This window comes from Aegilops tauschii, chromosome 4 (assembly GCF_002575655.3).
Source record: "Aegilops tauschii subsp. strangulata cultivar AL8/78 chromosome 4, Aet v6.0, whole genome shotgun sequence".
Classification (NCBI taxonomy): Eukaryota; Viridiplantae; Streptophyta; class Magnoliopsida; order Poales; family Poaceae; genus Aegilops; species Aegilops tauschii.
In genome coordinates, this window is record NC_053038.3 from 202,246,124 (window position 1) to 202,267,863 (window position 21,740).

The window sequence follows — 21,740 nt, forward strand, 5'->3', positions numbered from 1 at the left end:
CACATATTGATCTTTGATGGTCTCCAAACCAAATATTTTGAAGTCAAGTTGTGACAGCATAGTATAGCGACGAGACAATGCATCAGCAATAACATTTTCTTTACCCTTCTTGTGTTTAATGACATAAGGGAAAGTTTCAATGAATTCAACCCATTTAGCATGTCTACGATTCAGTTTAGCTTGACTTTTAATATGTTTCAAAGATTCATGATCAGAATGTATAACAAATTCTTTGGGCCATAAATAATGTTGCCATGTTTCTAAAGTCCGAACAAGAGCATATAGTTCTTTATCATAAGTAGAATAATTCAGACTAGGCCCACTCAATTTTTCAGAAAAGTATGCAACAGGTTTACCATCTTGTAATAACACACCTCCTAATCCAATTCCACTAGCATCACATTCAAGCTCAAAAGTCTTATTAAAATCAGGAAGTTGGAGTAAAGGAGCATGTGTCAACTTATCTTTCAATACCGTGAAGGCTTCTTCCTGTGCGGTACCCCAAACAAAAGGCACATCCTTCTTTGTAAGCTCGTTGAGAGGTGCAGCAATGGTGCTAAAATCTCTCACAAAACGCCTATAGAAACCAGCGAGTCCAAGAAAACTCCGCACTTGTGTGACCGTTTTGGGCTGCGGCCAACTCTCAATAGCTTCAATCTTGGCTTTATCAACTTCAATTCCCTGTGGAGTAACAACATAGCCAAGAAAAGATACTCGGTCGGTGCAAAAGGTGCACTTCCCAAGGTTACCAAACAAACGTGCATCACGTAGAGCAATAAAAACAGCATGTAAATGTTCCAAATGTTCTTCCAAAGATTTGCTATAAATCAGTATATCATCAAAATAGACTACCACAAATCGTCCAATGAAAGCACGTAAAACTTCGTTCATTAGTCTCATGAAAGTACTAGGTGCATTAGTTAACCCAAAAGGCATGACTAACCACTCATATAAACCAAACTTAGTTTTAAATGCAGTTTTCCATTCATCTCCCAATTTCATACGAATTTGATGGTATCCACTACGCAAATCAACTTTGGAGAATATTGTAGAGCCACTCAATTCATCAAGCATATCATCTAGCCTAGGAATAGGATGACGATAACGAATAGTAATATTATTAATGCCTCTACAATCAACACACATACGCGACGTCCCATCCTTTTTAGGCACTAGTATAACAGGAACAGCACAAGGACTAAGAGATTCGCGTATATAACCTTTGTCGAGCAGCTCCTGTACTTGACGGATAATCTCCTTCGTCTCCTCTGGATTGGTACGGTATGGTGCACAGTTCGGTAGCGACGCACCGGGAATTAAGTCAATTTGATGCTCAATCCCTTGAATAGGTGGTAATCCCGGTGGCACGTCTTGTGGGAAGACGTCAGCGAACTCCTGCAAAATGTTAGTGACTGCAGGGGGAAAAGAGGAAGGCACGTCCTCGAATGGAAATAATGCCTCTTTGCACACAAAAGCATAGCAAACAGATTTGCTAAAAACTAGCTCATCAATATCAGATTTTGTGGCAAGTAAACATGCACTTTTCAATTTAATTTCAGAAACAACACTAGATGGTTTATTATTAGGCTTCATTTGTTGCTCAAATTCTTTTGCCACAATCTGATTTTCACTCTTATTTTTCTCCTGTTTTGCTTTATTAGCTCTATGAATATCATCTTTCAAAATGGAATCAGGAGTCATAGGAAGCAAAGTAATATTTGTATCCTTATGAACAAGAGTATACTGATTGTTTCTACCATGGTGTACAGAATTTTTATCAAATTGCCATGGTCTACCAAGTAATAAGGAACATGCTTGCATAGGTACCACATCACAATCAACATAATCAGCATATGTAGAGATACTAAAATGCACCCGAATAGTACGTGTTACCTTAACCTTGCCGCTGTTGTTGAACCATTGGATGTAGTAAGGATGTGGATGTGGTCTTGTGGTGAGAGATAGCTTCTCCATCATCTCCATGCTAGCCAAGTTGTTGCAGCTCCCTCCATCTATGATGACGCGAATAGAACGTTCCTTCACAACTCCCTTTGTATGGAACAAATTATGCCTCTGATTTTGCTCAGCTTGTGTAACCTGCACACTCAAAAATCGTTGAGCAACTAAACATTCATACCTGTCAGCATCTTCAGGAGCCATGTATTGCGTCTCATGATCAGAATCATCTCCACCGTGTTCTTCATGTGTAATAAGAGCCAAAGTCTCCTCTTCATAGTCACTAGTGGACTCATACCCACCATCCTCGGTAGCAATCATCACAAGCTAAGATTTGCATTCTCTCGCATAATGTCCTCTTCCCTTACAACGACGACAAATAATATCACTTGTGTGCCCTGTTGACGCCATGGAAGAAGAAGAGCTCTGTGCAGGCCCGGCAGGTGTGCTCTTGGCAGAGAGTGGTGGTTGTGCCAGCTTTCTTGTATCACGGCTGGAGGTGGCACCTGAAGGAGGTGATGGTGCAGTGGAAGTAGATGATGCACGTGGTGTCCATGACGAAGGTCGACCTGCAGAAAAGTTAGTTCGCGCCAATGCTTGTCGATCCTGCACTTCACGTTCAGCTTTACAAGCAAGATGGAATAAACGAGAGATATTATTATATTCCTTATACTCTAGAATGGTCTGAATCTCTCTATTTAATCCACCCATAAAACGTGCAAGCATAGCTTCATTCTCCTCAACAATACCACATCTAATCAAGCCAGTTTGTAATTCCTGATAATATTCTTCTACAGAATTTTTCCCTTGTCTTAAGCGCTGCAATTTTTGAAGTAATTCACGTTGATAATATGGTGGAACCCAACGAGTACGCATAGCAGTTTTCAAAGCAGCCCAAGTAGCTGGAACAGGATATAATCTACAATGTTCAGACCACCAAACACATGCAAAGCTAGTGAAAGCACAAACAGCAGCAGGAACACGTCTCTCCTCAGGATATTGTAAACATGTAAATCGTTGTTCAGTTTCTAACTCCCAAGTAAGATATATATCAGGAACATATCTACCCTCAAATGGTGGAATATTCAATTTCAGTTTAGGGAGATGGTCATGATCTCGTACCTGAGGGGGAGCCCTAACATTGCCATTATTTGCATGTGGACGACCTGGTGGTTGTGGTGCTGGTGGTTGCACGTAGTTCTGATTTTGATCAACCTCATCCTCGTAATCTCCCGCATAATCATCCTCCTCCACATCAGCAGCAGGAGCCACAGAAGTATCAACAACAGCACCAGCAGTTTGGCCAGGCTGAAGAGGGACATGACTCGCTCAGCGGAGGGCTGTTTCCCGACGTGGAGGTAGTCGTTGTTGTTGTTGTTGTTGTTGTTGTAGAGGTGCGGCAGGTGCAGCCGGTGGTGGAAGATGCGCAAGGAGTTCATTAAATCTGTTATCGAGCTTTGTTTCGAATGTCTTCTCAAGGCCAGTGATCTTCTCCATGGCCTCTTCAAAATTGTTCAACACATCTTGCACCTGTTCAGTCATCATTTGCTGAAACTTATCATGAAGCTCCTTGTTCGTCAAGTTCTCCCAGTCAATCTCATCGGCTTGTGATCCTAGCATGGTTAGCAGCAATAGAAACACACAAGAATATGATCCTATAGACTACTAACAAGTGGTGGTGGTGGGTGTCTCAAATCCGTCAAGCAAATGTCAAATTCTTACCAGTTCTTACCCAGCAGCAGGCGGTGATCGGCAACCGATGTAGTCAAAACTCTCAAAGCTTGGATAGAGCGATTACCAGGGAGAGTCAAACGCACGATGTAGATGTATGTGTAGCAAAAAGGGTTAGCATAATCAATTCAGAGATGCAAAGTTGAATAAACGCTCAATGACGGTACTGTGCTAGTCCTAGGCTAGACCGTACTAGAGACGCGAGCCTAGAACACTAACAAAATCACGGCGCTGCATGTAAACAAGGGAGGAGCACACTCTGAATTTTTTCTTTTTTTTTCACTTTTTTTTGCACTTTTTTTTTCCTCTTTTTTTGCTCCGCAACAATTTTTTTTTCGAAAAAGTCTACAAATGTCCTAAAAACTGCCTAGCCAGAATTGTTTTTCCATTTTTTTGAAACTGGAACTATTTTTCTTCTGCGGATGTCTCAGAAGTTGGGGAGTCCTACTCTGTCACGACTCGGAGTATCGCGTGATCTGGAAATCGAGAACAAAGCAATAATTACTGGACTCGGACTAGGACTAGTGGCGGAGATGAATCTGGTGGAAACTCGGACTAGTGGCGGATATTTGCAGGGCGATGGAACATGGACTGGTGGCAAATCTGTGATGGAGGTGGACTTGGATTAGCGTGATGGCGGTGGATATGTGGTATATGGTAGCGGCGATGACGATGATAGTATATGGCAGCGGTGATGACGATGGTGGTATATGGCAGCCGTGATGACGATGGTGCGGCGGCGGCGTGAAAACTTGTGAACAAAACTCGAAACTCTAAAGTACTAGACGCTAGGACGAGCAACTTGAGACGACGATGATACTGCAAATTCAACAAAGCAAATACAGAAAAGATTATGCAAAGGCTCAGATTGGTTCGGATAAGATGAACTAACCCTAATATATTTTTTTGGCTTTTTCGTGGACTATAGGTATGAAGAATAGACTCGATCTAAACTACGAAAAACTGTAAAATCTCACCGAGCAACCTGGAAATCTGATACCACTTGATAGAGGCAAAGGTGTCCCGATGTTTCGATGAGATAGCAATCGTTTTCTGTGGGAGTCGACTTTGACGATCCGACTACGAACGTGCGAAGACGTCGCGCCTTAGCAATCGCTAAACCAACTTCCGAGGGGTTATTGACCACGCCGGAGCACGATCAACCTGACCACGAGGGTCTATTTCCTGCAAGCAAACGAAGAACAAGCAAGAAACTGAGATTGCAATATGGATATTGCGAATAAAAGAGGATAGCTTTATTAATGAAGGTGGGGTTCTGTGACGCCTTTGTCTGGTCTTGAACACAAAGGAAGTACGCGAAGTTGCAGCTATGGCGAACTTTTAATCTAAACAAAACCCAAAGTCTAATCGGTGCCCTAAGGGCTGTATATATGGAGGAAGAGGGGGGAATTTCATGGCCCTTGGGGAAGGGGTCCGAAACCAACCCTATCTCTTGTTTCCCCACACATACGGACTCTAAAAACAACCTATACTTATGTATTTCGAAATTACATGGGCCTGGCCCAATAATAAGGTGACGCAGCACCTAGAATAGCCTCTGGACGAAGTTTATGAAGTGGCATCTTGTATATTTCGTCCAAGGCTTCATGCACTCATTATGGTGGCTTCAAAGTCCTGAAATCATCACTTGTAACTCCGTTCTTGTTCCCCTTGCGCATGCCATCAACTCCATGCTTGTTCTTGCTCCAATGTTCATCCCTCTTCAAGCTAGTCCCTTCATTTGTAAGCAAAACAAATGTGTCCAATTTAGGCAGCATCATATTCTCATGAACATTAGAATCATTACCAAGAAACGAAAGTACCTGGTAATTTAATTGGCGTGCGCGAGCTCTAGTAATCGGTCCAGTATGTATAGTAGCAGGGGTTGTGGGTGTAACAATGGTATTGATGTCCTCATCAATATTGGACGGCCCATATGACGCTACTAGGCTTAATTCGGATAGGCCGTAACGGGCCGTGAGTTAGCGGGCTGTAATGGGCTATATGCAAACAGGTCGTTAACAGGCTTTCCGTGGGCCGGCCCACTACCTTTTGACCAAGTCAAACAGGCCAGGCTTTTCATAGTAATGGGCCTCTGTTGGGTCGTGCCACGTGTCGATATATCATAGGCGCCTTCGGTCCAATGAGTGGATGACATCTGTCCCAATGGTGAGCCAACACGTGGTTCCTCTAGCCATTGAGAATTATACACGTGGAAAATTCCCATTGGTCTGGGCTGTTAACGGGTTATCGGACCGAAACTGGAACCCGGTAGCTTAACGGCGACCCGTTATGGTGGATGCCACGTGTCGGTTACCCTTGACAAAAGAAACTCTATGACGCGCAATTTATCGTCATGGAAGTGGACACTTTCGTGATGATAATTTTGGTAATGTAATGGAACACTTACACGGCAACACAGGTATGAATATCTTGATTCTGTCATAAAATCGTCATGGATGTACATGCATGACAGAAAACGTGACCTACTATGACGAACACGTATCATCACGGAAGTGTAATTTTTGTAGTGTTTAGATAGTCTTTCTAGCATTTGATCAATAAAAGGCAAAGGGTAATGATCTTTTTAAGTTGCTTTATTTAATTTTCTAAAATCAATTACCATTCTTTAGCCAGTGACAATTCTCTGTGGAATGAGTTCATTTTTATCATTAGGAACAACAGTAATACCCCCTTCTTAGGGACACAATGAACGGGACTTACCCATCTACTATCAACTATGGGATAGATTATACCTGCTTCAAGAAGCTTTAATATTTTAGTTCTTACCACTTCTTTCATCTTAGGATTCAAACGTCGTTGGTGATCAACAACGGGTTCAACATCAGGTTCCATATTAATCTTGTGCTGACATAGAGTGGGACTAATGCCCTTAAGATCATCAAGAGTATACCCAGTAGCATCTCGATGCTTCTTCAGAATTTTCAATAATCTTTCTTCTTCATGTCTTAAAAGGTTAGCACTAATAATAATAGGATATATCTTTTTCTCATCAAGATAAGCATATTTCGAAGTGTCTGGCAAATGGTTTAATTCAAACAGAGGATCACCTTTAGGTGGAGGAGGACCTCCTAGAGTTTCAACAGGCAAATTGTGTTTAAGCAGAGGTCATTGTTCAAAGAAGATTTTATCTATTTCATTTCTTTCATGCATATGCATATCATTTCCATGGTCCAGCAAATATTTTTCTACTAGATTAGTAGGAGGCACGGCAATAGAAGCAAGACTAATTATTTCATCCTTACTAGGTAATTCTTTCTTATGAGGTTGTCTATTAAAATTGGAGAAATTAAATTCATGAGACACATCACCAAAGCTAACACTAACAGTTTGTTTATGACAATCTATAGTAGCATTGACAGTGTTCAAGAAAGGTCTACCAAAGATAATGTGACAAGAGTCATCTTGTGGGGAACCAAGAACAAGAAAATCAGTAGGATATTTTATTTTCCCACACAAGACTTCAACATCTCTAACAATCCCAAGTGGTGTTATGGTGTCTGATGAGGACATCAATACCATTGTTACACCCACAGGCCCTGCTGCTATACATACTGGACCAATTACTAGAGCTCGCGCACGCCAATTAAATTACCAGGTACTTTCGTTTCTTGGTAATGATTCTAATGTTCATGAGAATATGATGCTGCCTAAATTGGATACATTTGTTGTGCTTACAAATGAAGGGCCTAGCTTGGAGAAGGATGAACATTGGAGCAAGAACAAGCATGGAGATGATGGCATGCGCATGGGGAACAAGAACGGAGTTACAAGTGATGATTTCAGGACGTTGAAGCCACCATAATGCGTGCATGAAGCCTTGGACGAAATATACAAGATGCTACTTCATAACTTTCGTCCAGAGGCTATTCTAGGTGCTGCGTCACCTTATTATTGGGCCAGGCCCATGTAATTTCGAAATACATAAGTATAGGCTGTTTTTAGAGTCCGTATGTGTTGGGAAACAAGAGATAGGGTTGGTTTCGGACCCCTTCCTCAAGGGCCACGAAATTCCCCCCTCTTCCTCCATATATACAGCCCTTAGGGCGTCGTTTAGACTTTGGGTTTTGTTTAGATTAAAAGTTCGCCATAGCTGCAACTTCGCGTACTTCGTTTGTGTTCAGCGACCAGACAAAGGCGTCACAGAACTCCACCTTGATCAATAAAGCTTTCATCTTATATTCGCAATATCCAGATTGCAATCTCAGTTTCTTGCTTGTTCTTCGTTTGCTCGCAGGAAACAGACCCTCGTGGTCAGGTTGATCGTGCTCCGGCGTGGTCGATAACCTCTCGGAGTTGGTTTAGCGATTGCTAAGGCGCGACGTCCTCGCACGTTCGTAGTCGGATCGTCAAAGTCGACTTCCATCAAAGCGATATTCATCATCTCATCGAAAGACGGGACACCTTTGCCTCTATCAAGTGGTATCAGATTTCCAGGTTGCTTGGTGAGATTTTACAGTTTTTCGTAGTTTAGATCGAGTCTGTTCTTCATACCTACAGTCCACGAAAAAGCCACACAAAAAATTAGGGTTAATTCATCATATCCGAACCAATCTAAGCCTTTGCATAATCTTTTTAGGGTTTTTGCTTTGTTGAATTTGCGGTTGCATCGTCGTGTCAAGTTGCTGGTCTTAGAGTCTAGTCTTTTAGAGTTTCGAGTTCTGGTCATAAGTTGTCACGCCGCCGCCGCACCATCATCATCGCCTTGCCATCTACCACCATTGCTTATCCGCCACCGCTCTGAATCCGTATCTATATACCACCACCAATCCGTATCCATATACCACCGATCCGTATCCATATACCACTACCGCTACCATATACCACCACCGCTGCCATATCCTACCGCCATATATCCACCACCAATCCGAGTTCTTTCCATATTCGGTTGGTTTTAGAGATCCATATATTTTCCGTTTCGTGTTGCCTTGCCTGAGTAGGTCTCGGAAAAAAAAAGTCTGGAGACCCCCGGGCAGTTTTTAGGCCAAAATTTCGGCAACCAAAAATATTTTTTCCCTATCCTATTTTTAGGCCCCGGGTAGTGTTTTGAGACACTCGCCATTATAGTGATTTTTCGCAAAAAAAAAGAGGAGCGCAAAAAAAAAGAGCGAATTTTTTTTTCCAAAGTGTGCTTTTCCCTTGTTTACGTGCAGCGCCGTGATTTTGTTAGTGTTCTAGGCTCGCGTCTCTAGCACGGTCTAGCCTAGGACCAGCACAGTACCGTCGTTGAGCGTTTATTCAACTTTGCATCTCTGAATTGATTATTGCTTACCATTTTGCTACCATATTATAAGCCTTCCCAGCTCCACATAAGTCTACATCGTGCGTTTGACTCTCCCTGGTAATCGCTATATCCAAGCTTTGAGAGTTTTTGACTACAACGGTTGCCGATCACCACCTGCTGCTGGGTAAGAACTGGTAAGAATTTGAGATTCGCTTGAAGGTTTTGTGACACACCACCATCACCACCACTTCTAGTAGTCTGCAGGATCATATTCTTTTGTGTTTCTATTGCTGCTAACCATGGCAGGTTCACAAGCCGATGAGACTGATTGGGAGAACATGACGAACAAGGAGTTGCATGATAAATTTCAGCAAATGATGAGTGGCCAGGTGGGAGATGTGCTAAACAGATTTGAAGAGGCTATGGAGAAGATAGATGCCGTGGAGAAGTCGTTTGAGACAAAGCTGGATAACAAGTTTACTGAATTACTCTAGCGTCTTCCCCAACCACCACCGGCTGCACATGTCGCACCTCTACAACAACAACAACCACATCTCCAACGCCGCCTTCCAAATCAAGTGGGACGGGCACAGCGCGTTCCAATTGAGACTGGTCAAAATTCGGGTGCTGCTGCACCTATTGTTGATGCTTCTTTGGCTCCTGCTCCTGCGGCGGCTGAGGAGGATGATGATTATGCGGGCGATTATGAGGATGAGGTTGATCAAAATCAGAACTACGTGCAGCCACCAGCACCACCACCAGCAGGTCGACCTCAGGTATATATTCGCAACGGTAGGCCGGCACCACCACCTCAGGTACGAGATCATGACCATCTCCCTAAACTGAAATTGAATATTCCACCATTTGAGGGTAGATATGTTCCTGATATATATCTTACTTGGGAGTTAGAAACTGAACAACGATTTACATGTTTACAATATCCTGAGGACAGACGTGTTCCTGCTGCTGTTTGTGCTTTCACTAGCTTTGCATGTGTTTGGTGGTCTGAACATTGTAGATTATATCCTGTTCCAGCTACTTGGGCTGCTTTAAAAACTGCTATGCGTACTCGTTGGGTTCCACCATATTATCAACGTGAATTACTTCAAAAATTGCAGCGTTTAAGACAAGGGAAAAATTCTGTAGAAGAATATAATCAGGAATTACAAACTGGCATGATTAGATGTGGTATTGTTGAGGAGAATGAAGCTATGCTTGCACGTTTTATGGGTGGATTAAATAAAGAGATTCAGACCATTCTAGAGTATAAGGATTATAATAATATCACTCGTTTATTCCATCTTGCTTGTAAAGCTGAACGTGAAGTGCAGGATCGACAGCCATTGGCGCGAACTAACTTTTCTGCAGGTCGACCTTCATCATGGACACCGCGTGCATCTTCTACTTCCACTTCACCATCACCTCCATCAGGTGCCACCTCCAGCCGTGATACAAGAAAGCAGGCACAACCACCACTCTCTGCCAAGAGCACACCTGCCGGGCCTGCGCAGAGCTCTTCTTCTTCCATGGCATCGACAGGGCACACAAGTGATATTATTTGTCGTCGTTGTAAGGGAAGAGGACATTTTGCGAGAGAATGCAAATCTCAGCGTGTAATGATTGCTACTGAGGATGGTGGGTATGAGTCCGCTAGTGACTATGATGAGGAGACTTTGGCTCTTATTACCCGTGAAGAACATGGTGGAGATGATTTTGAAAATGAGACGCAATACATGGCTCCTGAAGACGCTGACAGGTATGAATGTTTAGTTGCTCAACGTGTTTTGAGTGTGCAGGTCACACAAGCAGAGCAAAATCAGAGGCATAATTTGTTCCATACAAAGGGAGTTGTGACGGAACGTTCTGTTCGCGTCATCATAGATGGAGGGAGCTGTAACAACTTGGCTAGCATGGAGATGGTGGAGAAGCTATCTCTCACCACAAGACCACATCCACATCCTTACTACATCCAATGGTTCAACAACAGCGGCAAGGTTAAGGTAACACGTACTGTTCGTGTGCATTTTAGTATCTCTACATATGCTGATTATGTTGATTGTGATGTGGTACCCATGCAAGCATGTTCCTTATTACTAGGTAGACCATGGCAATTTGATAAAAATTCTGTACACCATGGTAGAAACAATCAGTATACTCTTGTTCATAAGGATAAAAATATTACTTTGCTTCCTATGACTCCTCATTCCATTTTGAAAGATGACATTAATAGAGCTAATAAAGCAAAACAGGAGAAAAATAAGAATGAAAATCAGATTGTGGCAAATGAATTTGAGCAACAAATGAAACCTAATAATAAACCATCTAGTGTTGTTTCCGAAATTAAATTGAAAAGTGCATGTTTACTTGCCACAAAATCTGATATTGATGAGCTAGATTTCAGCAAATCTGTTTGCTATGCTTTTGTGTGCAAAGAGGCATTATTTTCATTCGCGGACGTGCCTTCCTCTTTGCCCCCTGCTGTCACTAACATTTTGCAGGAGTTCGCTGACGTCTTTCCACAAGACGTGCCACCGGGATTACCACCTATTCGAGGGATTGAGCATCAAATTGACTTAATTCCCCGTGCATCGCTACCCAACCGTGCACCATACCGTACCAATCCAGATCGCTATCCTTACGTGCATGATGTTGATTTTAAAGATCAATATGTGCATGATGTGCATGATGTTGATTTTAAAATATTTGGTTTGGAGACCATCCAAGATCAATATGTGCATGATGTTGATTTTAAAGATGTATTGCAGAATTGTAAAGAAGGAAGAACCTGGAACAAGTTTGTCGTTAATGATGGATTTGTGTCCGTGCTAACAAGCTATGCATTCCAGCTAGCTCTCTTCGTCTTTTGTTGTTGCAGGAGGCGCATGGAGGAGGATTAATGGGACACTTTGGCGTGAAGAAGACGGAGGACGTACTTGCTACACATTTCTTTTGGCCAAAGATGAGACGGGATGGTTTTGTTGCTCGCTGCACTACATGTCAAAAAGCTAAGTCACGACTCAATCCTCATGGTTTATATATGCCTTTGCCTGTACCTAGTGTTCCTTGGGAGGATATATCTATGGACTTTGTTTTAGGTTTACCTCGAGCAAAGAAGGGGAGGGATAGCATATTTGTTGTCGTGGATAGATTCTCGAAAATGGCACACTTTATACCATGTCATAAAAGCGATGATGCTGTTAATGTTGCTGATTTGTTCTTTCGTGAAATTATTCGCTTGCATGGTGTGCCAAATACTATTGTTTCAGATCGTGATACTAAATTTCTTAGCCACTTTTGGAGATGTTTATGGGCTAAGTTGGGGACTAAACTGCTTTTTAGTACTACTTGTCACCCCCAAACTGATGGACAAACTGAAGTAGTCAATAGAACATTGTCTACTATGCTTAGGGCTGTTTTGAAGAATAATAAGAAAATGTGGGAAGAATGCTTGCCTCATATTGAGTTTGCTTATAATCGTTCATTGCATTCTACTACTAAGATGTGCCCTTTTGAAATTGTGTATGGTTTCCTACCTCGTGCACCTATTGATTTGTTGCCTCTTCCATCTTCGGAGAAGGTTAATTTTGATGCTAAACAACGTGCTGAATTGATCTTAAAAATGCATGAGTTAACTAAGGAAAACATTGAGCGTATGAATGCTAAATATAAACTTGCTGGAGATAAGGGTAGAAAACATGTTGTGTTTGCACCTGGAGATCTTGTTTGGTTACATTTGCGTAAGGATAGATTTCCTGATTTGCGCAAATCAAAGCTAATGCCACGTGCTGATGGTCCTTTTAAGGTGTTAGAGAAAATAAATGATAATGCATATAAACTTGAGCTGCCTGCAGATTTTGGGGTTAGTCCCACTTTTAACATTGCAGATTTGAAGCCTTATTTGGGTGAGGAAGATGAGCTTCCATCGAGGACGACTTCATTTCAAGAAGGGGAGGATGATGAGGACATCAATACCATTGTTACACCCACAGTCCCTGCTGCTATACATACTGGACCAATTACTAGAGCTCGCGCACGCCAATTAAATTACCAGGTACTTTCGTTTCTTGGTAATGATTCTAATGTTCATGAGAATATGATGCTGCCTAAATTGGATACATTTGTTGTGCTTACAAATGAAGGGCCTAGCTTGGAGAAGGATGAACATTGGAGCAAGAACAAGCATGGAGATGATGGCATGCGCATGGGGAACAAGAACGGAGTTACAAGTGATGATTTCAGGACGTTGAAGCCACCATAATGCGTGCATGAAGCCTTGGACGAAATATACAAGATGCTACTTCATAACTTTCGTCCAGAGGCTATTCTAGGTGTTGCGTCACCTTATTATTGGGCCAGGCCCATGTAATTTCGAAATACATAAGTATAGGCTGTTTTAGAGTCCGTATGTGTGGGGAAACAAGAGATAGGGTTGGTTTCGGACCCCTTCCTCAAGGGCCACGAAATTTCCCCCCTCTTCCTCCATATATACAGCCCTTAGGGCGTCGTTTAGACTTTGGGTTTTGTTTAGATTAAAAGTTCGCCATAGCTGCAACTTTGCGTACTTCGTTTGTGTTCAGCGACCAGACAAAGGCGTCACAGAACTCCACCTTGATCAATAAAGCTTTCATATTATATTCGCAATATCCAGATTGCAATCTCAGTTTCTTGCTTGTTCTTCGTTTGCTCGCAGGAAACAGACCCTCGTGGTCAGGTTGATCGTGCTCCGGCGTGGTCGATAACCTCTCGGAGTTGGTTTAGCGATTGCTAAGGCGCGACGTCCTCGCACGTTCGTAGTCGGATCGTCAAAGTCGACTTCCATCAAAGCGATATTCATCATCTCATCGAAAGACGGGACACCTTTGCCTCTATCAGTGTCTCTATTAACAAGTTTAATTGTAACATCTAAGTCTTCTATTTCAGCGTGTGCTATATCATTCATAATTTCTTGGTATAAAGTAAAAGGAATAGCACTCACACTAGCACCTAAATCACATAAACAATGATAACAGTGCTCTCCTATTTTGACTGAGACAACACGCATGCCAACAACAGGTCTATGTTTGTCTTTCTCATCTGGTTTGGCAATTCTAGCAGCTTCATCACAGAAGTAAATACCATGCCCATCAATATTTTCTACCAAGAGATCTTTGACCATAGCAACACTATGGTTCTACTTTGATTTGTTCAGTAGGTTTAGGTGCTCTAATATTACTTTTGCGAACCGCAGTTGAAACCTTAGCATGTTCCTTTATCCTAACAGGGAAAGGTGGTTTTTCAATACAAGTAGTAGGCACAACTAGATCAACATTGTAAATGGTAGTTTCTTCTTTAGCTATTACTGGTTCTTTAGTTTCTTCTTTAATAGGTGGATGATATTTAAACCACTTCTCCTTAGGGATATCAACATGAGTAGCAAATGTTTCACAAAAGGAGGCTACTATCTCAGAGTCAAGTCCATATTTAGTGCTAAACTTGTGAAATGCATCGGTATTCATAAAAGATTTAACACAATCAAACTCAAGCTTAATACTTTCGTACAGTTCCCAATCTTCAGAGTTGCGTTTAATTCTTTCTAAAACATCCCACCTGAATTCAATAGTCTTCTTCATAAAAGAACCAGTACAAGAAGTATCGAGCATGGATTGATCATCACGAGAAAGCTGAGCATAAACGTTCGGAATGATAATTTCTCTCGAGAGCTCGTGATTGGGACATGAATATAACATTAACTTAAGCCTCCCCCAAGCTGGAGCGATACTTTCTCCTTCAAGAGGCCAAAAGTTATATATGTAATTCCGATCACGATGAACTAGATGCATAGGATAATTGTTTTGGGTGAAATTCCAATTTCAATTGATTCTGGTTCCAATATCCAATATCATCGCATAGCCTATACCATACCAATGTTTTTCCCTTCAAAGATAAAGGTAAAACCTTCTTCTTAGCGTCATCTCCAGGTAAACATGCAAGCTTAAATAGTCCATAAATTTCATCCAAATATATCAAGTGCATATCAGGATGTTCGATTCCATCTCCTGCAAAAGGATTAGTTAGCAGTTGTTCAATCATACCTGAAGGAATTTCATCAACTTCTTATAGTCGACCCTTGGCTGTATTATTAACCATGCTCTTAGTGAGGTAGCTAGTATATCATAGACGACTAGCTAGTATCAGACTAGCCACAGTGGGAGTAACTTCAGCAGTAACACCGACTCGACCTCAGCAAACTTGCTTATGTGGCAATAAGTTAATGAGGAGAGAGATAGTTTCAGTAACTTAGATAGTTATTGTAGCATCACATGTCCCAATGCAATATGAGTTTGTAACCTAAGAAATGAAGCTTTGCATGACACTACACTTATGTTACTACCCACTATGAAGGTAGTAACATATATAGTATAGGGATATGTGTATGTTACCAGTGTATTGTACGTCTCCGTCGTATCTATAATTTTTGATTGTTCCATGCCAATATTCTACAACTTTACATACTTTTGGCAACTTTTTATACTATTTTTGGGACTAACATATTGATCCAATGCCTAGTGCCAGTTCCTGTTTGTTGCATGTTTTTTGTTTCGCAGAAAATCCATATCAAACAGAGTCCAAACGGGATAAAAACTGACGGAGATTTTTTTGGAATATATGTGGATTTTGGGAAGTGGAATCAACGCGAGACGATGACCGAGGGGGCCACGAGGCAGGGGGCGCTCCTGACCCTCGTGGACACACCATAAGGTGGTTGTTGCCCTTCTTTCGCCGCAAGAAAGCTAATATCCGGATAGAAATCGTGTTCAAATTTCAGCCCAATCGGAGTTACGGATCTCCGGGAATATAAGAAACGGTGGAAGGGCAGAATCTGGGAACGCAGAAACAGAGAGAGACAGAGAGACAGATCCAATCTCGGAGGGGCTCTCGCCCCTCCCATGCCATGGAGGCCAAGTACTAGAGGGGTAACCCTTCTCACATCTAGGGAGAAGGTCAAGGAAGAAGAAGAAGGGGGGCCCTCTCCCCCTCTCTCCCCGTGGTGCCGGAACGCCGCCGGGGCCATCATCATCACCGCAATCTACACCAACAACTTCACCGCCCTCATCACCAACTCTTCCCCCCTCTATGCAGCGGTGTAACCCCTCTTTTAGCCGCTGTAATCTCTACTTAAACATGGTGCTCAACACTATATATTATTTCCCAATGATGTATGGCTATCCTATGATGTTTGAGTAGATCCGTTTTGTCCTATGGGTTAATTGATGATCGTGATTGGTTTGAGTTGCATGTTTTATTATTGGTGCTGTCCTATGGTGCTCTCCATGTCGCGCAAGCGTGAGGGATCCCCCCTGTAGGGTTTGCAATATGTTCATGGTTTGCTTATTGTCTGCGTTGCATGAGTGACTGAAACACAAAACGGATAAGTGGGTCATGGTGTATGGGAATAAAGGGGACTTGATGCTTTAATGCTACGGTTGGGTTTTACCTTCATGATCTTTAGTAGTTGCAGATGCTTGCTAGAGTTCCAATCATAAGTGCATATGATCCAAGAAGAGAAAGTATGTTAGCTTATGCCTCTCCCTCAAATAAAATTGCAATAGTGATTACCGGTCTAGTTATCGATTGCCTAGGGACAAATAACTTTCTTGTGTGACAAAAAGCTCTCTACTAAAACTAACTTAGTTGTGTCTTTATCTAAACAGCCCCTAGTTTTTATTTACGCGCTCTTTTATTATCTTGCAAACTTATCCAACAACACCTACAAAGTACTTCTAGTTTCATACTTGTTCTAGGTAAAGCGAACGTCAAGCGTGCGTAGAGTTGTATCGGTGGTCGATACAACTTGAGGGAATATTTGTTCTACCTTTAGCTCCTCGTTGGGTTCGACACTCTTACTTATCGAAAGATGCTACAATTGATCCCCTATACTTGTGGGTTATCAAGACATTTTTCTGGCGCCGTTGCCGGGGAGTCATAGCGTGGGGTGAATATTCTCGTGTGTGCTTGTTTGCTTTATCACTAAGTAGTTTTTATTTGCTGTTCCAAGTTAGTTACGGATATGGAACACGAAATACCAAAAAAATTAGGTGTACTTGCTACCCATGGAGATGGGGAACCTCCTTAAACCCTCGATGCTCATTATGTGAAAGATATTATGTACTACTTTGATAATCCTAAGAAAACCCCATTCAACTTTGTAATGGGAGACACGTTGGATCAACGTGAATACTTTAGGGATTATCGCTTGACTCAAAAAGGGAACTATTATGGGATCAAATTTATATGTTACATTGGTATGCTCGGCAACTATGCTTGGGATATGATTATACTTGTTGCTCCAGGATGAAGTGATGTAGGGTGGAACCCTAGATGGCCGATCTTTCACGAAAGGAGCGGATCCCAACGAGGAACACGAAGAACACGAGGGGAAAACGAGGGGAAACACAAAAGGGAACACGAGAGAATCACTCAACCAACAAGAATAAATCACACATGCGCTAGATCGATGAACACAAAGGTGAGATACAAGATCCAAATCCAACAAAGGACGATACAAAGGGTAACCGGTTCTTCTCCGTGAGGAGGTCTTGATGGGGGTCTTCTCCGTGAGGAGGTCTTGAATCCAAGGTGGATCGTCTCCGTAGAGGGGCCGCGGTCTCTCTCGTGGAGTAGATCCGATATGGATGAGCAAAGCTCTATCTCTAAATGAGCTAATCCTTTGCTAACCCTAGAATGGAGGAGGGGGTGGTCTATTTATAGTCTAAGTCACGAAAGGGTAAGTGGGAAAGGGATACATGGACCTCTGGCCCGTGGCTGCGCGCAGGCAGGCGCCGGATGTCCGGGCTGGGGGCCGGATATCCGGGGCTTCGCGAGGCGCCGGAGGTCCGGGGCTCGGGCCAGATGTCCGGGCTGAAGTGGCCAAACTTCGGGTGCGTTCTGTCATCGATGCCGGATTTCCGGGGGAAGGGCCGGATGTCCGGGCTTTGGCGAGGCGCCGGATGTCCGGCCGCTGATGTTGTTGGCCGTCTGTTGGTGCAGCTACTTGGCGGCTGCACAGGCGCCGGATGTCCGGCAGCTGTAGCTTCAGCAGCTCCGGCTTCTTCCGTCGTCGCTTCCAGGCTTCCCTTGCGGATGGTGTAGTTGTACCTTGGCGCTTGCACTCCTCCTCATCGTCCGTAGTGTTGCGACAATACCTATGCATGCACACGAGTGGAGTGTCAAGTAGTATACCATCCTCGAAGGGGTCAAGTGAGCACGTGTATAGGAGATGATTCACCTTTGCGTATGTGAAGTAGATGTCGCACGTTTCACTCGCCGAATGGACTCTTGACATGGTGGTTTCCATAGGATGCTCCGCATCATCTCCCCTCCCTTGGGAAAGATCCGACCTCGGATCGAAAACCAAATCACCATGGAAAAGAGATGGCTTCGCCGTGTAGAAGTGGACGTTCCCCAAGTACGTGTCATCTTGAAGCTCGAAATGGGCCCTCTCCAATGTCGCACCGTCTTGTGATTCCTTCAAAAGGAGTAAGGACAACAAACACTTGGAAAAACAAATGTTGTTAGCGTTAGTGCAAAACCAAGAATTCAAGAGGTGATTCACCAAACAAGTGTCGTCATCATGCAAAGCATATGGTGTGACAAAGGATTGAGACATGGCATGTAAGTATATCAATCGAGCACAAACAAAGATATCATGGGGGCAACCATGTAAATTGGAGGTAGAGATGCAAATATGTGTGTCAAGAGAATAAGCATCTACCTCATGTTCATAGCAAGCATGGGCAAAGCGCTCAATGAAAGGTCTATGGTAGGCATAGGAATCATTCACGACACCTAAGAAGATGAGATGTCTAAACACATGGGTTAAGTGCAAGACAATCCAAGCATAATGTGCATAGGGTGTAGTGAACATAGTGTGGCACTCAACACAATAGAAAGAGCAGTTGTTCATCATGTGTGAGGCAATCAAGTCAATCATGTGACAAGCAATGGGACATGGCATATGTGAAGGGATGACATTGTTGCAACCAAACATATGAGAGGAGCAAGTAATCCAAGAATTGGATGCAACACACAAGGCATATATATCATGATGCATGGGACGGTGAAAATGACAAGTCGAAGCAAGATCTCTATCAAGTGTGCAATCAAGTGGTCCAAGATGAACAATAAGTCTCATGGTGCAAGCAACACAAGTAGTATGATCCGCAATATCCATGCTCAAGAAAGATATCACCTTGATGGCGTGTCCTTGTGCATTCTTCACAATGCCGAAGTGGTAGGAAAGGTGGCGTAGAAACGAGTCGTGGTCGAATGTATGAGGCTCGCTCTCAAGAGCTCGAATGGTCAACTCACGTGAAGCGGAAGCCGACACAAAGTCCAAGTATCCTACACATGCACACAACAAAAGAAAGAACGTATGCGCATGGTAGATAAACACATCATCCATCATGATGGTTCTCTTCTTTTGCACATAACCATTAGAAGCACAAGTGCATGAATAATATGATGCAACAATGGCTATATTCATGGCACGAGGTATATGGTGCAAAGAAGTAAGACAAGCATGCTTCACAAGAAATATGTCAAAATCTCCAATCATATGTGAGAATGCTATGGGGGCAAACTCATAAGCAAGACTAATAGCATTGTTGCACTCAATACATGGCAAATCATCTAGCATGAGGGAGGCAACATATGGAGAGTTGTGACAAGAAGCAATAACAATCATGTGCAAAGCATGTAGATAGTTGTCATCAACCGCATGAAGTGAGCAAGTATAAATCATTGGTGATGCAACAAGGCAAGCAATAGTAATCAAGTCATGCAAACTAGTGGAGCGAAGATGCAACACACTAGAGGAAATCATGGCAATCATGTCATGTGAGCAAAGAATAGGCATAGGCAATGTACATGACATATCGCAAGCACGAACACAAATCAAGATCATAGTATCATCATAGGCATGGGGCACAAAGCAATCATGGCAATAACAAACAATATCTCCACCACGCTTGCAAATATACATACAAGTACTAGAATCAATCATCAGGTGTAATGCAAAGCATGGGTCACAAATGCATGGCAAAGGCATAGTAATGGGCATATCATACAAAGTGAACATGGCAAGATGGGCAAAGGATATATAATGGACAACAACCCATAACCATGTGAGGGCCATGTAAAATAAATGCGCGAAGTGTTTGCGCGAAGTGAGCGGTGGGAAAGGCAATCCATGGGATCCCAAGTCATCATTGCTCTCTAGAGCTCGTTTTGTCAACTCGTGGGATTGCGAGGTTGACAAATATTCATGGGTACCTACACAAAAGAGACACAAACCAAAGAAATTGTGCGCGTGGTAAATGTACACATCATCCATCATGATGTGTATGTGCAAGTGAGTGTTAGCACAAGATAAGCATCGCTCAAAGAAATTTGATGCATGGTATAAGAACATGTCATCCATCATGAAAGAATAGTTGTTATGTATGACACGATGGGGATGCAAATTGAGCATACTAGTATATGGCACAACAATATCATTATGATTCATGGGGAGCATATTGTGCACATAATTATTGGGATCATGCAATGGATAGGATGGATCAAAATCTCCTAAAATGTATGAGGAAACTATGGGGGTCTCCTCATGAGCAATATTGTAATCATATGGAGAAAATGGACAACATCCACAACAATGCATATCCGAAGCTAGGTGGTCATGGCATGGCATATGAGATAAATGATGCAAAGGGAGCATGTCAATATCATCACAAGAAAAACAAATGCCAATAACCATGGGCTTGTCATCTATGCCATATGTGCAAATTGGGTTAATTTTAATGGCATATGCATAGTCACTACGAAGAGATTGCAAATATGACATATGATTGATCTCATGCATAGCATATGACAAGTCAAGCAGATTGTCAAACATGATGTGACCTAAAGAATTGTCACAAGAAATCCTATGTAACATGGCATCACAACTAATAGACTCCACATGGCAATCATCATACTCATCATAAATGGGTAAATCATCCCATGGGGAAATCTCACTAGCATGAAGCAAGGTAATAGGTGGATCAACATCATGCAAGCAATCAATGTCAAGAATGTCCACTAGTGGGACTAGAGCATCACCGTCACCTATGTTACCTTGTTCAGTCCACTCAAGTGGTGTAGGTGAGGTGGGAAAGACCAAATGGTGGTCATCTTCATCTTGATGGAACCATGTGGGGGGTGCATCATATTCCACCATGGCCATCGTCATGTCCATAGGAAGGACGAAGTCGTCGCGAATCGGTGCGTCATCATATATGAGACCTAGCATCAAATGAGAAGACACAATAGAGGTAGAGGTTAAGTCGTTAGAAATCGAAGTGGCCTCACTCTCTCTATGTGGTGGTTCACTCACTCCCTCAAAGTAGGTGCACTCAATCGCACGTATGGTGGAGTCACTCATCTCACTCAAGTGGTGGGGGTTGTGGCTCTCCTCACATGGGAATTGGGGCAACACATCGGATATGGGGCTAGTGGTGAAGTCACTCTCACTCTCAATATGGTGGCACAAGTCACTAAAGTCATCATACCTCGCCGTGGTCGAAGTGAAATACTCAACCATCTCATCGCCGTCGCCGTGGATGAAGGCCGAAGATGGCACATCATCACTCTCGCCTCCTAAGATGGAAACATCATCCTTGCTCGTCACCATGTCGCTTGCCTCAAAAGCTTGGTCCTTGAAGGTCTCCGTAGTCGTACTCGTTGCCGCACCATCTTGAAAAAGAGTCGTGGAGGACTCGGCATCATCAATGCC